The sequence below is a fragment of the Drosophila arizonae genome, chromosome X (assembly GCF_054131065.1).
Source record: "Drosophila arizonae isolate 15081-1271.41 chromosome X, UAZ_ARI_1.0, whole genome shotgun sequence".
In the NCBI taxonomy this organism is placed as follows: domain Eukaryota; kingdom Metazoa; phylum Arthropoda; class Insecta; order Diptera; family Drosophilidae; genus Drosophila; species Drosophila arizonae.
The window spans coordinates 33006650-33020402 of NC_142927.1; positions in this window are offsets into that span (position 1 = coordinate 33006650).

Sequence of the window (13753 nt, forward strand, 5' to 3'; positions counted from 1 at the left end):
CCCTGAACCCATTTTCAATGGGAAATCAGGGTATAATGGTTTTGTTGAAATGTATGTAACAGTGAGAAGGAGGCGTGGCTGACCCCACAAAGTATATATATTCTTGATCAGGGTGACGAGCTGAGTTGATTTGGCCCTGTCCGTCTGTCCGTATGTATGAACGCGTCGATTTCAGCGCGCATATCAAGTTTATCATTAACAAGTAAGAAAGCTCTAGTCGAGACTGCTCGACTACGAGATCCCCTGAACCCTTGGAGCAATAGATATTTCAATAATTTTTCGCGTCTTTCAGCTTACACAAGAAACACGAACACACACACACACAGGCACGTACGCACACACAGGCATACATACACACACACGCATACAGACATACACACACACGCATACATACACAAACGCATACACACACACATACACATACACACACACATGGTTCGAGTTGCGTTTTCACGGAGTGCGGTCGATGTCATCGTGATCCATCGTAGACAATAGCTTGAACTGTGTTTTCCCCTGCGAAAGTGGAAAGAACTGAAGTCAACGTGTTTGCTGTGGGCGCGGCGTACCCAGCGACCTCAAAAAAACTACCAGAGACTTACTGCGCGGCGGTTCGTGGAATTCCCAAGCGGTATAATTCGGTGGTGCAAGAGAGGGGGGGCGATAGCGTCATTGTTTTGGCGTCAGGGCTTCTTTCCTTTCCTTGTCTTTTGTGGGCGCGTAAATTTTGTCACTTTAGGCGTCACACTTGCGCAATAATAAATAGCAGGTGCATTCACTCTAACAGCTGTTAGTAGTGCTGGAAATTGCATCGGGCAATCAGCTGCTCACTAACGTTGGTGAGTTGCTAAGTCTTAGCAAAGACAGCAACCTAGCTGCTGGAGTGAAGTAGTAGTTATTAAAAGTAGTGCATACTTTCGGGCTCTCGCTGTAGTCAAGTTGAGTTTACGTTACTGCGGGTTGTAAACTCAGATTACATTAGTAGCCATTGCCCACTACAGGCTTCACGCCGTGGTAGTCGGAGCAGAAATGGATGCCATGATGGAGGACGAGCTGCAAGCTTTTGCGCGTCGTTCCTCGTTGCAGCGATCGCCGCAGCAACAACAGAGGGCGTTGGCGCAGCCGTCGACTTCTAACCAGGCTCCAGTGGCTGAGTGCCAGGCACCCAAGTCACTAAAAGAAGCGTTAGCTCAAATAGGAGCTACACTAGAGGGTTTGTCTGCCTTATTTGGGGGTCAGCGGCATATAAATGCCTTAATGAGAGAGGAGCTGGCTAGGCTGGTCAGCCTTCACAAGACGGCCGAAGCGTTCTGCAACCGTTCGGTTAAAAACTGTGAGGTGCAGACCACGCCACTCAAAAAAGTAGGCGAAAACATTAAGGCAGCGAGCATTAGTGCTACAGTAGGTAGCAATACTCCCAAGCGGTCGAGGGAAGTTGCCTCCGAACAGAGGAAAACTCCCTCAAAAAAGCCGAGGCCCAATAGAAGTGCAGCGAACCCAAAAGAACCAATGGCTCTACGGGCTGCAGCTGAAACTGAAACTTCAAACCAGGCCGCTCGACAGACAAACCAGAGCAGCTGGACAGTCGTCAAAGGGCGAAAGCCTATGCAAAAACGTCCCAGGACTGACGCGATTGCGATTTCAGGCGTAGGGGGTTGCAGCTATGCGGACATGCTTCGTGTAGTTAAAAGCGACCCAAATTTGAAGCATCTGAGCAGCGACGTTCAAGGCATTAGGAAGACAGCTAAGGGGGACCTTCTATTGCAACTGAGTAGGAAGCCGGAGCATAGCGCTGAGGCTCTGCACGAAGCTGTAGGCAAGGCCTTGGGAGACCGAGCGGTAGTGAAAACACTTACCGAATCGGCTCAAGTTGAGATTCGCGATCTAGATGAGTTAGCGACCAAAGAGGAGATCTTGGAAGCAATTAGGGTGGAGTTGAAGGATAGCTCACTCCCCATTGAGGCTATCAAATCGCTTCGGCCAGCTTTTGGTGGACAGCAAAGAGCTACGGTTGCTCTTCCAATTGGGAAAGCTAAAACTCTGCTCGAGCTGTCCAAAATTAGAATAGGATGGGTAGTTTGCCGTATCCGAGCCGTGGAGCAGCCTAAACGCTGTTTCAAGTGCCTCGATTACGGTCATATGGCAGCAAACTGCGGTAGCGACTGTGACTTAAAGGGCGCCTGTTTCAGGTGTGGAGAGATGGGTCACAGTGCCAAAGCATGCACCAAGCCACCAAAATGTAGCCTCTGCATCCGGAAAGGTGAAAAGCAGACGGACCATTCAGCAGGCAGCTTCAAGTGCCCATCTTACCGTGAAGCTGCTCGTAAAATGAAATGTTAAGGTTTTTGCAGCTTAACTTAAATCATTGTGTTGCTGCCCAAGATCTTCTAGAGCAGACCATTAGGGAAAAATGTATAGATGTAGCTTTTCTCAGTGAGCCTCACCACTGTAGAACCAGCTGCCCTAGGACATGGTCAACAGACGTTAATGGCAAAGCTGCGTTGTGGGTATGCGGCAACTCAACGAACGTACTTTCGAATGTTAAGTCATTCAATGGGTTCGTACGTGGCCGATATGGTAGCTTATGGCTTTACAGTTGCTATCTGGCCCCCAGCATGCAGCTCAGTGAATTCACGACGGTGCTCGACGAGCTTGCCGAGGATGCTAGGGGTCGGAAGGCCATTATAGCTGGAGATTTTAACTCCTGGGCGCTAGAATGGGGTAGCCCCACAACAAATGCCAGAGGTCGTATCCTACTGGAGATCTTCGCGACACTAGATGTCGCACTGCTCAACACTGGCCATGAGTACACCTTCAGTCGGGCGGGATACGGGTCTGTTATCGACATTACTTTTGTCACTTCATCCCTCTTTCGGGGAGCAACATGGAGCCATTGTGATAGCTATACAGGCAGCGATCATACGGCACTTCTGTTCACAATAGGTGAGCCACCTGCCAGGGCGTCAACATTGTGGAGGGAGTCGTATCGGCTAGATACTTTTGATCCCGCGGTCTTTTCAGAGGCCATTCAGTCTCTGGGTACAATTGGTAATGCTGAGGCCAGAGCATGCCAAATGGTAGCCCAAATACAGTGTGCCTGCAATAGCAGCATGTTACGTCGCAAGCAGTTCACGCGACAACATGAGCCTACGTATTGGTGGAATACGCAAATAGGTGACATCCGTCGCAAATGCATCCAGGCGAGAAGAAACTACCAACGGGCTCGCGGTAGGTCAACGTTTTTTGAGAAACAGTTAGCTTACCAGGCAGCTAGAAGACAGCTGAAGAAGGCCATTCGGGCAAGCAAAAGAGAATGTTTTTTACAGTTGTGCGACTCAGCCGAATATGACCCTTGGGGCAGGGCATATAAGATAGTAGTTAAAAGTCTATACGCAGGTAGACAGGTGCAGCCTACGGATCGTCTGGAGCTTAAATCGATTGTGGAAACACTCTTTCCAGAAAGTCTAAGCTCCATTCACGCCCCTGAGTCCGAGTCTGCTGATCAGGGCTCAACGAGCACTGAAATTGTTTTAGTTACAGATGAAGAAATATCAGTAGTTCTCCGAGGTCTTAGAACCAACACAGCTCCAGGGCCGGACGGGATCCCAAATCGTGCGCTAAAGCTAGCCCTCGCCTTGCACCCAAGTACGTTCGCCGAACTATTTAATGAATGCCTGATCCAAGAGACGTTCCCGGCAAAATGGAAAGCCCAGAATCTGGTATTGCTACCCAAGGCTGGCAAACCACTAGATGAGCCATCTTCGTACAGACCGATCTGCCTCTTAGACACCATGGGAAAGGTGTTTGAGAAACTGATCTGCTCTAGGCTGGAGACTGCGATTGCAAGCGCCGGAGGCCTGTCACCAAACCAATTTGGATTCCGGAAGGCCCGGTCAACAACGGACGCGCTTAACAAAGTTGTCGGTCTGGCCACTTCCGCTATTCAAGGCACCAGATGGAGGCACGGGACGAAGGAATACTGCATCATCGCGACCCTGGATGTAAGGAATGCCTTCAACACAGCTAGTTGGGATATGATACTGAATGCGCTGTCACAATATAATATCCCTAAATATCTAAGAGAGATAATAAAGAGCTACTTCAGAGGAAGAACACTGGTATACAACACGAGTGAGGGTCCCCAAACTCATACAGTGTCAGCTGGAGTACCCCAAGGCTCAGTGCTGGGGCCTCTCCTATGGAACATCATGTACGACGGCGTACTGCGCTTGGAACTACCAGCAGGCGCGCACACCATTGGCTTTGCTGATGATGTAGCTGTCGTAGCCATAGGAAAGGAGCTAAAAGATACAGAGGATATGTGCAGCGAAAGTATCAATCGCATACGAAGCTGGTTGACAGGAGCTGGGCTCGAGCTTGCGGCACACAAGACCGAAGTTGTACTAGTCAGCAGTCGCAAAAGAGTGGAAACTGCCAATATAAAGATCGGCAGCGTCACCATTGCGTCCAAGAGGGCGATAAGATATCTTGGTGTCATGATAGACACAAGATTAACTTTCCGCGAGCACTTAGAATATGTGCATAAAAAGGCAGCTGATTCTTGTAGAGCTCTCTCGAGAATCATGCTTAACACGCGGGGACCTAAACAGCAACGACGTCTCCTCCTAACGAGCGTCATTAGGTCTGTCATCCTCTATGCTGCGCCAATATGGGCAAGAGCGATGGCAACGCCGAGCTACAGCCGAGGCATTTGCGCGATCTACAGGCTGAGCGCAATCAGAGTCAGCTGCGCTTTCAGGACTATCTCCGATGACGCGGCGCTCGTCATAGCCGGTATGGTGCCACTGGAGTATTTGGTCGCCGAAGCCGTGGAGCGGAATTCGCACGGGCCTACGCGACTCAACGTTGTCAGGGCGAACAGCATCGCACGATGGCAAAGAAGGTGGAATAGCTCAGCTAAAGGGCGGTGGACGCACAAGCTCATCCCGGAGCTTGAACCATGGGTTAACCGCAAACATGGCGAGGTTAACTTCTACCTTACGCAGATCCTCTCGGGTCATGGATGCTTTCGGAGCTATTTGAAGCGCTTTGGCCACGAGGAATCTGACGAGTGCCCCTGGTGCGAGCGAGGGCATGTGGAAGACGCCAACCACATTCTTTTCGAATGTGGACGGTTCCTGGAGGAGAGGCGTCGTCTGGAAGAGGCAGTGGGCCGCTCCATCAGAGCGGACAACTTAGTCAACGCCATGCTGGAATCGGAGGAAGCTTGGGAACTAACAAGCAGCTTCGCGGCCACGGTGATGATGGAGCTCCGCAGAGTCGAGCGATCGAGAAGACGAGCTGTCCCAGGCTAAGGTAGCGCATAGTGCTTGCGAAGCAATGCTTTACGGCCGTCCCGCAAGCACCGCGCGCTATCCTAGCCACCACGCAACTTGTAATTTGCTATATAATTTTGTTAATAAATGAATATAAAAAAAAAAAAAATACACACACACATACACAAACACATACACACACATACACAAACACATACACACACATACACAAACACATACACACACATGGGCTGCAGTGTGCGCTTACTATGAGAACTTAATTGTTTAATAACTTTTTTTATGGACGTACGATCTTCATGAAACTTTCAGATTATGATTATAACATGGATATGCATGTAATTGCCAAAGCACAAGTCTCTAGTATTTGAAATACGCTTTTTACAAAAGTGAGGGTGAGGGGCAGAATTTAAGGGTGGGGGGTAAATTTTAACAAAAACCGAAATTGTATAAATTGCATGTAAGCATACATTAAAAATTTAGAGACTCTAGCAATAAAGGTGTAGAAGATATAATTTTATAACTGGTTTTCGATAAGGTTTTTTATCGATAAAAAAAGATCGGGATGAGTTATCGAATTTTAATGATAAACTTGATATGCGCGCTGTAATTACGGACATTTTAAAAAAAATTTGAAGTCTAGCTCTTATATCTTCGGAAATCGACGCGTTCATACATACGGACAGACGGACAGACGGACAGACGGACAGACGGACAGACAGACGGACAGGGCCAAATCAACTCAGCTCGTCACCCTGATCAAGAATATATATACTTTGTGGGGTCTGCCACGCCTCCTTCTCCCTGTTACATACATTTCAACAAAACCATTATACCCTGATTTCCCATTGAAAATGGGTTCAGGGTATAAAAATCGATAACTCATCCCGATCTTTTTTTATCGACAAAAAACCTTATCGAAAACCAGTTATAAAATTATATCTTCTACACCTTTATTGCTAGAGTCTCCAAGTCTCTTTTTAATGTATGCTTATATGCAATTTATACAATTTCGGTTTTTGTTAAAATTTACCCCCCACCCTTAAATTCACCCCCTCACCCTCACTTTTGTAAAAACCGTATTTCAAATACTAGAGACTTGTGCTTTGGCAATTACATGCATATTCATGTTTTAATCATAATCTGAAAGTTTCATGAAGATCGTACGTCCATAAAAAAAGTTATTAAACAATTAAGTTCTCATAGTAAGCGCACACTGCAGCCCATGTGTGTTTATGCGTGGGTGCTTGTGTGTGTATGTGTTTGTGTATGTGTGTGTATGTGTTTGTGTATGTGTTTTTTTTTTTTTTTTTTTTATATTCATTTATTAACAAAATTATATAGCAAATTATAAGTTGCGTGGTGGCTAGGATAGCGCGCGGTGCTTGCGGGACGGCCGTAAAGCATTGCTTCGCAAGCACTATGCGCTACCTTAGCCTGGGACAGCTCGTCTTCTCGATCGCTCGACTCTGCGGAGCTCCATCATCACCGTGGCCGCGAAGGTGCTTGTTAGTTCCCAAGCTTCCTCCGATTCCAGCATGGCGTTGACTAAGTTGTCCGCTCTGATGGAGCGGCCCACTGCCTCTTCCAGACGACGCCTCTCCTCCAGGAACCGTCCACATTCGAAAAGAATGTGGTTGGCGTCTTCCACATGCCCTCGCTCGCACCAGGGGCACTCGTCAGATTCCTCGTGGCCAAAGCGCTTCAAATAGCTCCGAAAGCATCCATGACCCGAGAGGATCTGCGTAAGGTAGAAGTTAACCTCGCCATGTTTGCGGTTAGCCCATGGTTCAAGCTCCGGGATGAGCTTGTGCGTCCACCGCCCTTTAGCTGAGCTATTCCACCTTCTTTGCCATCGTGCGATGCTGTTCGCCCTGACAACGTTGAGTCGCGTAGGCCCGTGCGAATTCCGCTCCACGGCTTCGGCGACCAAATACTCCAGTGGCACCATACCGGCTATGACGAGCGCCGCGTCATCGGAGATAGTCCTGAAAGCGCAGCTGACTCTGATTGCGCTCAGCCTGTAGATCGCGCAAATGCCTCGGCTGTAGCTCGGCGTTGCCATCGCTCTTGCCCATATTGGCGCAGCATAGAGGATGACAGACCTAATGACGCTCGTTAGGAGGAGACGTCGTTGCTGTTTAGGTCCCCGCGTGTTAAGCATGATTCTCGAGAGAGCTCTACAAGAATCAGCTGCCTTTTTATGCACATATTCTAAGTGCTCGCGGAAAGTTAATCTTGTGTCTATCATGACACCAAGATATCTTATCGCCCTCTTGGACGCAATGGTGACACTGCCGATCTTTATATTGGCAGTTTCCACTCTTTTGCGACTGCTGACTAGTACAACTTCGGTCTTGTGTGCCGCAAGCTCGAGCCCAGCTCCTGTCAACCAGCTTCGTATGCGATTGATACTTTCGCTGCACATATCCTCTGTATCTTTTAGCTCCTTTCCTATGGCTACGACAGCTACATCATCAGCAAAGCCAATGGTGTGCGCGCCTGCTGGTAGTTCCAAGCGCAGTACGCCGTCGTACATGATGTTCCATAGGAGAGGCCCCAGCACTGAGCCTTGGGGTACTCCAGCTGACACTGTATGAGTTTGGGGACCCTCACTCGTGTTGTATACCAGTGTTCTTCCTCTGAAGTAGCTCTTTATTATCTCTCTTAGATATTTAGGGATATTATATTGTGACAGCGCATTCAGTATCATATCCCAACTAGCTGTGTTGAAGGCATTCCTTACATCCAGGGTCGCGATGATGCAGTATTCCTTCGTCCCGTGCCTCCATCTAGTGCCTTGAATAGCGGAAGTGGCCAGACCGACAACTTTGTTAGGCGCGTCCGTTGTTGACCGGGCCTTCCGGAATCCAAATTGGTTTGGTGACAGGCCTCCGGCGCTTGCAATCGCAGTCTCCAGCCTAGAGCAGATCAGTTTCTCAAACACCTTTCCCATGGTGTCTAAGAGACAGATCGGTCTGTACGAAGATGGCTCATCTAGTGGTTTGCCAGCCTTGGGTAGCAATACCAGATTCTGGGCTTTCCATTTTGCCGGGAACGTCTCTTGGATCAGGCATTCATTAAATAATTCGGCGAACGTACTTGGGTGCAAGGCGAGGGCTAGCTTTAGCGCACGATTTGGGATCCCGTCCGGCCCTGGAGCTGTGTTGGTTCTAAGACCTCGGAGAACTACTGATATTTCTTCCTCTGTAACTAAAACAATTTCAGTGCTCGTTGAGCCCTGATCAGCAGACTCGGACTCAGGGGCGTGAATGGAGCTTAGACTTTCTGGAAAGAGTGTTTCCACAATCGATTTAAGCTCCAGACGATCCGTAGGCTGCACCTGTCTACCTGCGTATAGACTTTTAACTACTATCTTATATGCCCTGCCCCAAGGGTCATATTCGGCTGAGTCGCACAACTGTAAAAAACATTCTCTTTTGCTTGCCCGAATGGCCTTCTTCAGCTGTCTTCTAGCTGCCTGGTAAGCTAACTGTTTCTCAAAAAACGTTGACCTACCGCGAGCCCGTTGGTAGCTTCTTCTCGCCTGGATGCATTTGCGACGAATGTCACCTATTTGCGTATTCCACCAATACGTAGGCTCATGATTGTCGCGTGAACTGCTTGCGACGTAACATGCTGCTATTGCAGGCACACTGTATTTGGGCTACCATTTGGCATGCTCTGGCCTCAGCATTACCAATTGTACCCAGAGACTGAATGGCCTCTGAAAAGACCGCGGGATCAAAAGTATCTAGCCGATACGACTCCCTCCACAATGTTGACGCCCTGGCAGGTGGCTCACCTATTGTGAACAGAAGTGCCGTATGATCGCTGCCTGTATAGCTATCGCAATGGCTCCATGTTGCTCCCCGAAAGAGGGATGAAGTGACAAAAGTAATGTCGATAACAGACCCGTATCCCGCCCGACTGAAGGTGTACTCATGGCCAGTGTTGAGCAGTGCAACATCTAGTGTCGCGAAGATCTCCAGTAGGATACGACCTCTGGCATTTGTTGTGGGGCTACCCCATTCTAGCGCCCAGGAGTTAAAATCTCCAGCTATAATGGCCTTCCGACCCCTAGCATCCTCGGCAAGCTCGTCGAGCACCGTCGTGAATTCACTGAGCTGCATGCTGGGGGCCAGATAGCAACTGTAAAGCCATAAGCTACCATATCGGCCACGTACGAACCCATTGAATGACTTAACATTCGAAAGTACGTTCGTTGAGTTGCCGCATACCCACAACGCAGCTTTGCCATTAACGTCTGTTGACCATGTCCTAGGGCAGCTGGTTCTACAGTGGTGAGGCTCACTGAGAAAAGCTACATCTATACATTTTTCCCTAATGGTCTGCTCTAGAAGATCTTGGGCAGCAACACAATGATTTAAGTTAAGCTGCAAAAACCTTAACATTTCATTTTACGAGCAGCTTCACGGTAAGATGGGCACTTGAAGCTGCCTGCGGAATGGTCCGTCTGCTTTTCACCTTTCCGGATGCAGAGGCTACATTTTGGTGGCTTGGTGCATGCTTTGGCACTGTGACCCATCTCTCCACACCTGAAACAGGCGCCCTTTAAGTCACAGTCGCTGCCGCAGTTTGCTGCCATATGACCGTAATCGAGGCACTTGAAACAGCGTTTAGGCTGCTCCACGGCTCGGATACGGCAAACTACCCATCCTATTCTAATTTTGGACAGCTCGAGCAGAGTTTTAGCTTTCCCAATTGGAAGAGCAACCGTAGCTCTTTGCTGTCCACCAAAAGCTGGCCGAAGCGATTTGATAGCCTCAATGGGGAGTGAGCTATCCTTCAACTCCACCCTAATTGCTTCCAAGATCTCCTCTTTGGTCGCTAACTCATCTAGATCGCGAATCTCAACTTGAGCCGATTCGGTAAGTGTTTTCACTACCGCTCGGTCTCCCAAGGCCTTGCCTACAGCTTCGTGCAGAGCCTCAGCGCTATGCTCCGGCTTCCTACTCAGTTGCAATAGAAGGTCCCCCTTAGCTGTCTTCCTAATGCCTTGAACGTCGCTGCTCAGATGCTTCAAATTTGGGTCGCTTTTAACTACACGAAGCATGTCCGCATAGCTGCAACCCCCTACGCCTGAAATCGCAATCGCGTCAGTCCTGGGACGTTTTTGCATAGGCTTTCGCCCTTTGACGACTGTCCAGCTGCTCTGGTTTGTCTGTCGAGCGGCCTGGTTTGAAGTTTCAGTTTCAGCTGTAGCCCGTAGAGCCATTGGTTCTTTTGGGTTCGCTGCACTTCTATTGGGCCTCGGCTTTTTTGAGGGAGTTTTCCTCTGTTCGGAGGCAACTTCCCTCGACCGCTTGGGAGTATTGCTACCTACTGTAGCACTAATGCTCGCTGCCTTAATGTTTTCGCCTACTTTTTTGAGTGGCGTGGTCTGCACCTCACAGTTTTTAACCGAACGGTTGCAGAACGCTTCGGCCGTCTTGTGAAGGCTGACCAGCCTAGCCAGCTCCTCTCTCATTAAGGCATTTATATGCCGCTGACCCCCAAATAAGGCAGACAAACCCTCTAGTGTAGCTCCTATTTGAGCTAACGCTTCTTTTAGTGACTTGGGTGCCTGGCACTCAGCCACTGGAGCCTGGTTAAAAGTCGACGGCTGCGCCAACGCCCTCTGTTGTTGCTGCGGCGATCGCTGCAACGAGGAACGACGCGCAAAAGCTTGCAGCTCGTCCTCCATCATGGCATCCATTTCTGCTCCGACTACCACGGCGTGAAGCCTGTAGTGGGCAATGGCTACTAATGTAATCTGAGTTTACAACCCGCAGTAACGTAAGCTCAACTTGACTACAGCGAGAGCCCGAAAGTATGCACTACTTTTAATAACTACTACTTCACTCCAGCAGCTAGGTTGCTGTCTTTGCTAAGGCTTAGCAACTCACCAACGTTAGTGAGCAGCTGATTGCCCGATGCAATTTCCAGCACTACTAACAGCTGTTAGAGTGAATGCACCTGCTTTTTATTATTGCGCAAGTGTGACGCCTAAAGTGACAAAATTTACGCGCCCACAAAAGACAAGGAAAGGAAAGAAGCCCTGACGCCAAAACAATGACGCTATCGCCCCCCCTCTCTTGCACCACCCAATTATACCGCTTGGGAATTCCACGAACCGCCGCGCAGTAAGTCTCTGGTAGTTTTTTTGAGGTCGCTGGGTACGCCGCGCCCACAGCAAACACGTTGACTTCAGTTCTTTCCACTTTCGCAGGGGAAAACACAGTTCAAGCTATTGTCTACGATGGATCACGATGACATCGACCGCACTCCGTGAAAACGCAACTCGAACTCGTGTTTGTGTATGTGTGTGTATGTGTGTGTGTGTATGCGTTTGTGTGTGTATGCGTGTGTGTGTGTGTGTGTGTGTCTGTATGCGTGTGTGTGTATGTGTGCCTGTGTGTGCGTACGTGCCTGTGTGTGTGTGTGTGCGTGTTTCTTGTGTAAGCTGAAAGACGCGAAAAATTATTGAAATATCTATTGCTCCAAGGGTTCAGGGGATCTCGTAGTCGAGCAGTCTCGACTAGAGCTTTCTTACTTGTTATACCCTGAACCCATTTTCAATGGGAAATCAGGGTATAATGGTTTTGTTGAAATGTATGTAACAGGGAGAAGGAGGCGTGGCAGACCCCACAAAGTATATATATTCTTGATCAGGGTGACGAGCTGAGTTGATTTGGCCCTGTCCATCTGTCTGTCCGTCTGTCCGTCCGTCCGTCTGTCCGTCTGTCCGTATGTATGAACGCGTCGATTTCAGAAGATATAAAAGCTAGAGACTTCAAATTTCTTTTAAAATATCCGTAATTACAGCGCGCATATCAAGTTTATCATTAAAAATCGATAACTCATCCCGATCTTTTTTTATCGACAAAAAACCTTATCGAAAACCAGTTATAAAATTATATCTTCTACACCTTTATTGCTAGAGTCTCCAAGTCTCTTTTTAATGTATGCTTATATGCAATTTATACAATTTCGGTTTTTGTTAAAATTTACCCCCACCCTTAAATTCACCCCCTCACCCTCACTTTTGTAAAAAGCGTATTTCAAATACTAGAGACTTGTGCTTTAGCAATTACATGCATATTCATGTTATAATCATAATTTGAAAGTTTCATGAAGATCGTACGTCCATAAAAAAAAGTTATTAAACAATTAAGTTCTCATAGTAAGCGCTCACTGCCGCCCATGCGTGTTTATGCTTGTGTGTGTATATGTATGTAAATGTTTGTGTATGTTTGTGTATGTGTGTGTGTATGCGTGTGTTTTTTTTTTTTTTATATTCATTTATTAACAAAATTATATAGCAAATTATAAGTTGCGTGGTGGCTAGGATAGCGCGCGGTGCTTGCGGGACGGCCGTAAAGCATTGCTTCGCAAGCACTATGCGCTACCTTAGCCTGGGACAGCTCGTCTTCTCGATCGCTCGACTCTGCGGAGCTCCATCATCACCGTGGCCGCGAAGGTGCTTGTTAGTTCCCAAGCTTCCTCCGATTCCAGCATGGCGTTGACTAAGTTGTCCGCTCTGATGGAGCGGCCCACTGCCTCTTCCAGACGACGCCTCTCCTCCAGGAACCGTCCACATTCGAAAAGAATGTGGTTGGCGTCTTCCACATGCCCTCGCTCGCTCCAGGGACACTCGTCAGATTCCTCGTGGCCAAAGCGCTTCAAATAGCTCCGAAAGCATCCATGACCCGAGAGGATCTGCGTAAGGTAGAAGTTAACCTCGCCATGTTTGCGGTTAACCCATGGTTCAAGCTCCGGGATGAGCTTGTGCGTCCACCGCCCTTTAGCTGAGCTATTCCACCTTCTTTGCCATCGTGCGATGCTGTTCGCCCTGACAACGTTGAGTCGCGTAGGCCCGTGCGAATTCCGCTCCACGGCTTCGGCGACCAAATACTCCAGTGGCACCATACCGGCTATGACGAGCGCCGCGTCATCGGAGATAGTCCTGAAAGCGCAGCTGACTCTGATTGCGCTCAGCCTGTAGATCGCGCAAATGCCTCGGCTGTAGCTCGGCGTTGCCATCGCTCTTGCCCATATTGGCGCAGCATAGAGGATGACAGACCTAATGACGCTCGTTAGGAGGAGACGTCGTTGCTGTTTAGGTCCCCGCGTGTTAAGCATGATTCTCGAGAGAGCTCTACAAGAATCAGCTGCCTTTTTATGCACATATTCTAAGTGCTCGCGGAAAGTTAATCTTGTGTCTATCATGACACCAAGATATCTTATCGCCCTCTTGGACGCAATGGTGACGCTGCCGATCTTTATATTGGCAGTTTCCACTCTTTTGCGACTGCTGACTAGTACAACTTCGGTCTTGTGTGCCGCAAGCTCGAGCCCAGCTCCTGTCAACCAGCTTCGTATGCGATTGATACTTTCGCTGCACATATCCTCTGTATCTTTTAGCTCCTTTCCTATGGCTACGACAGCTACATCATCAG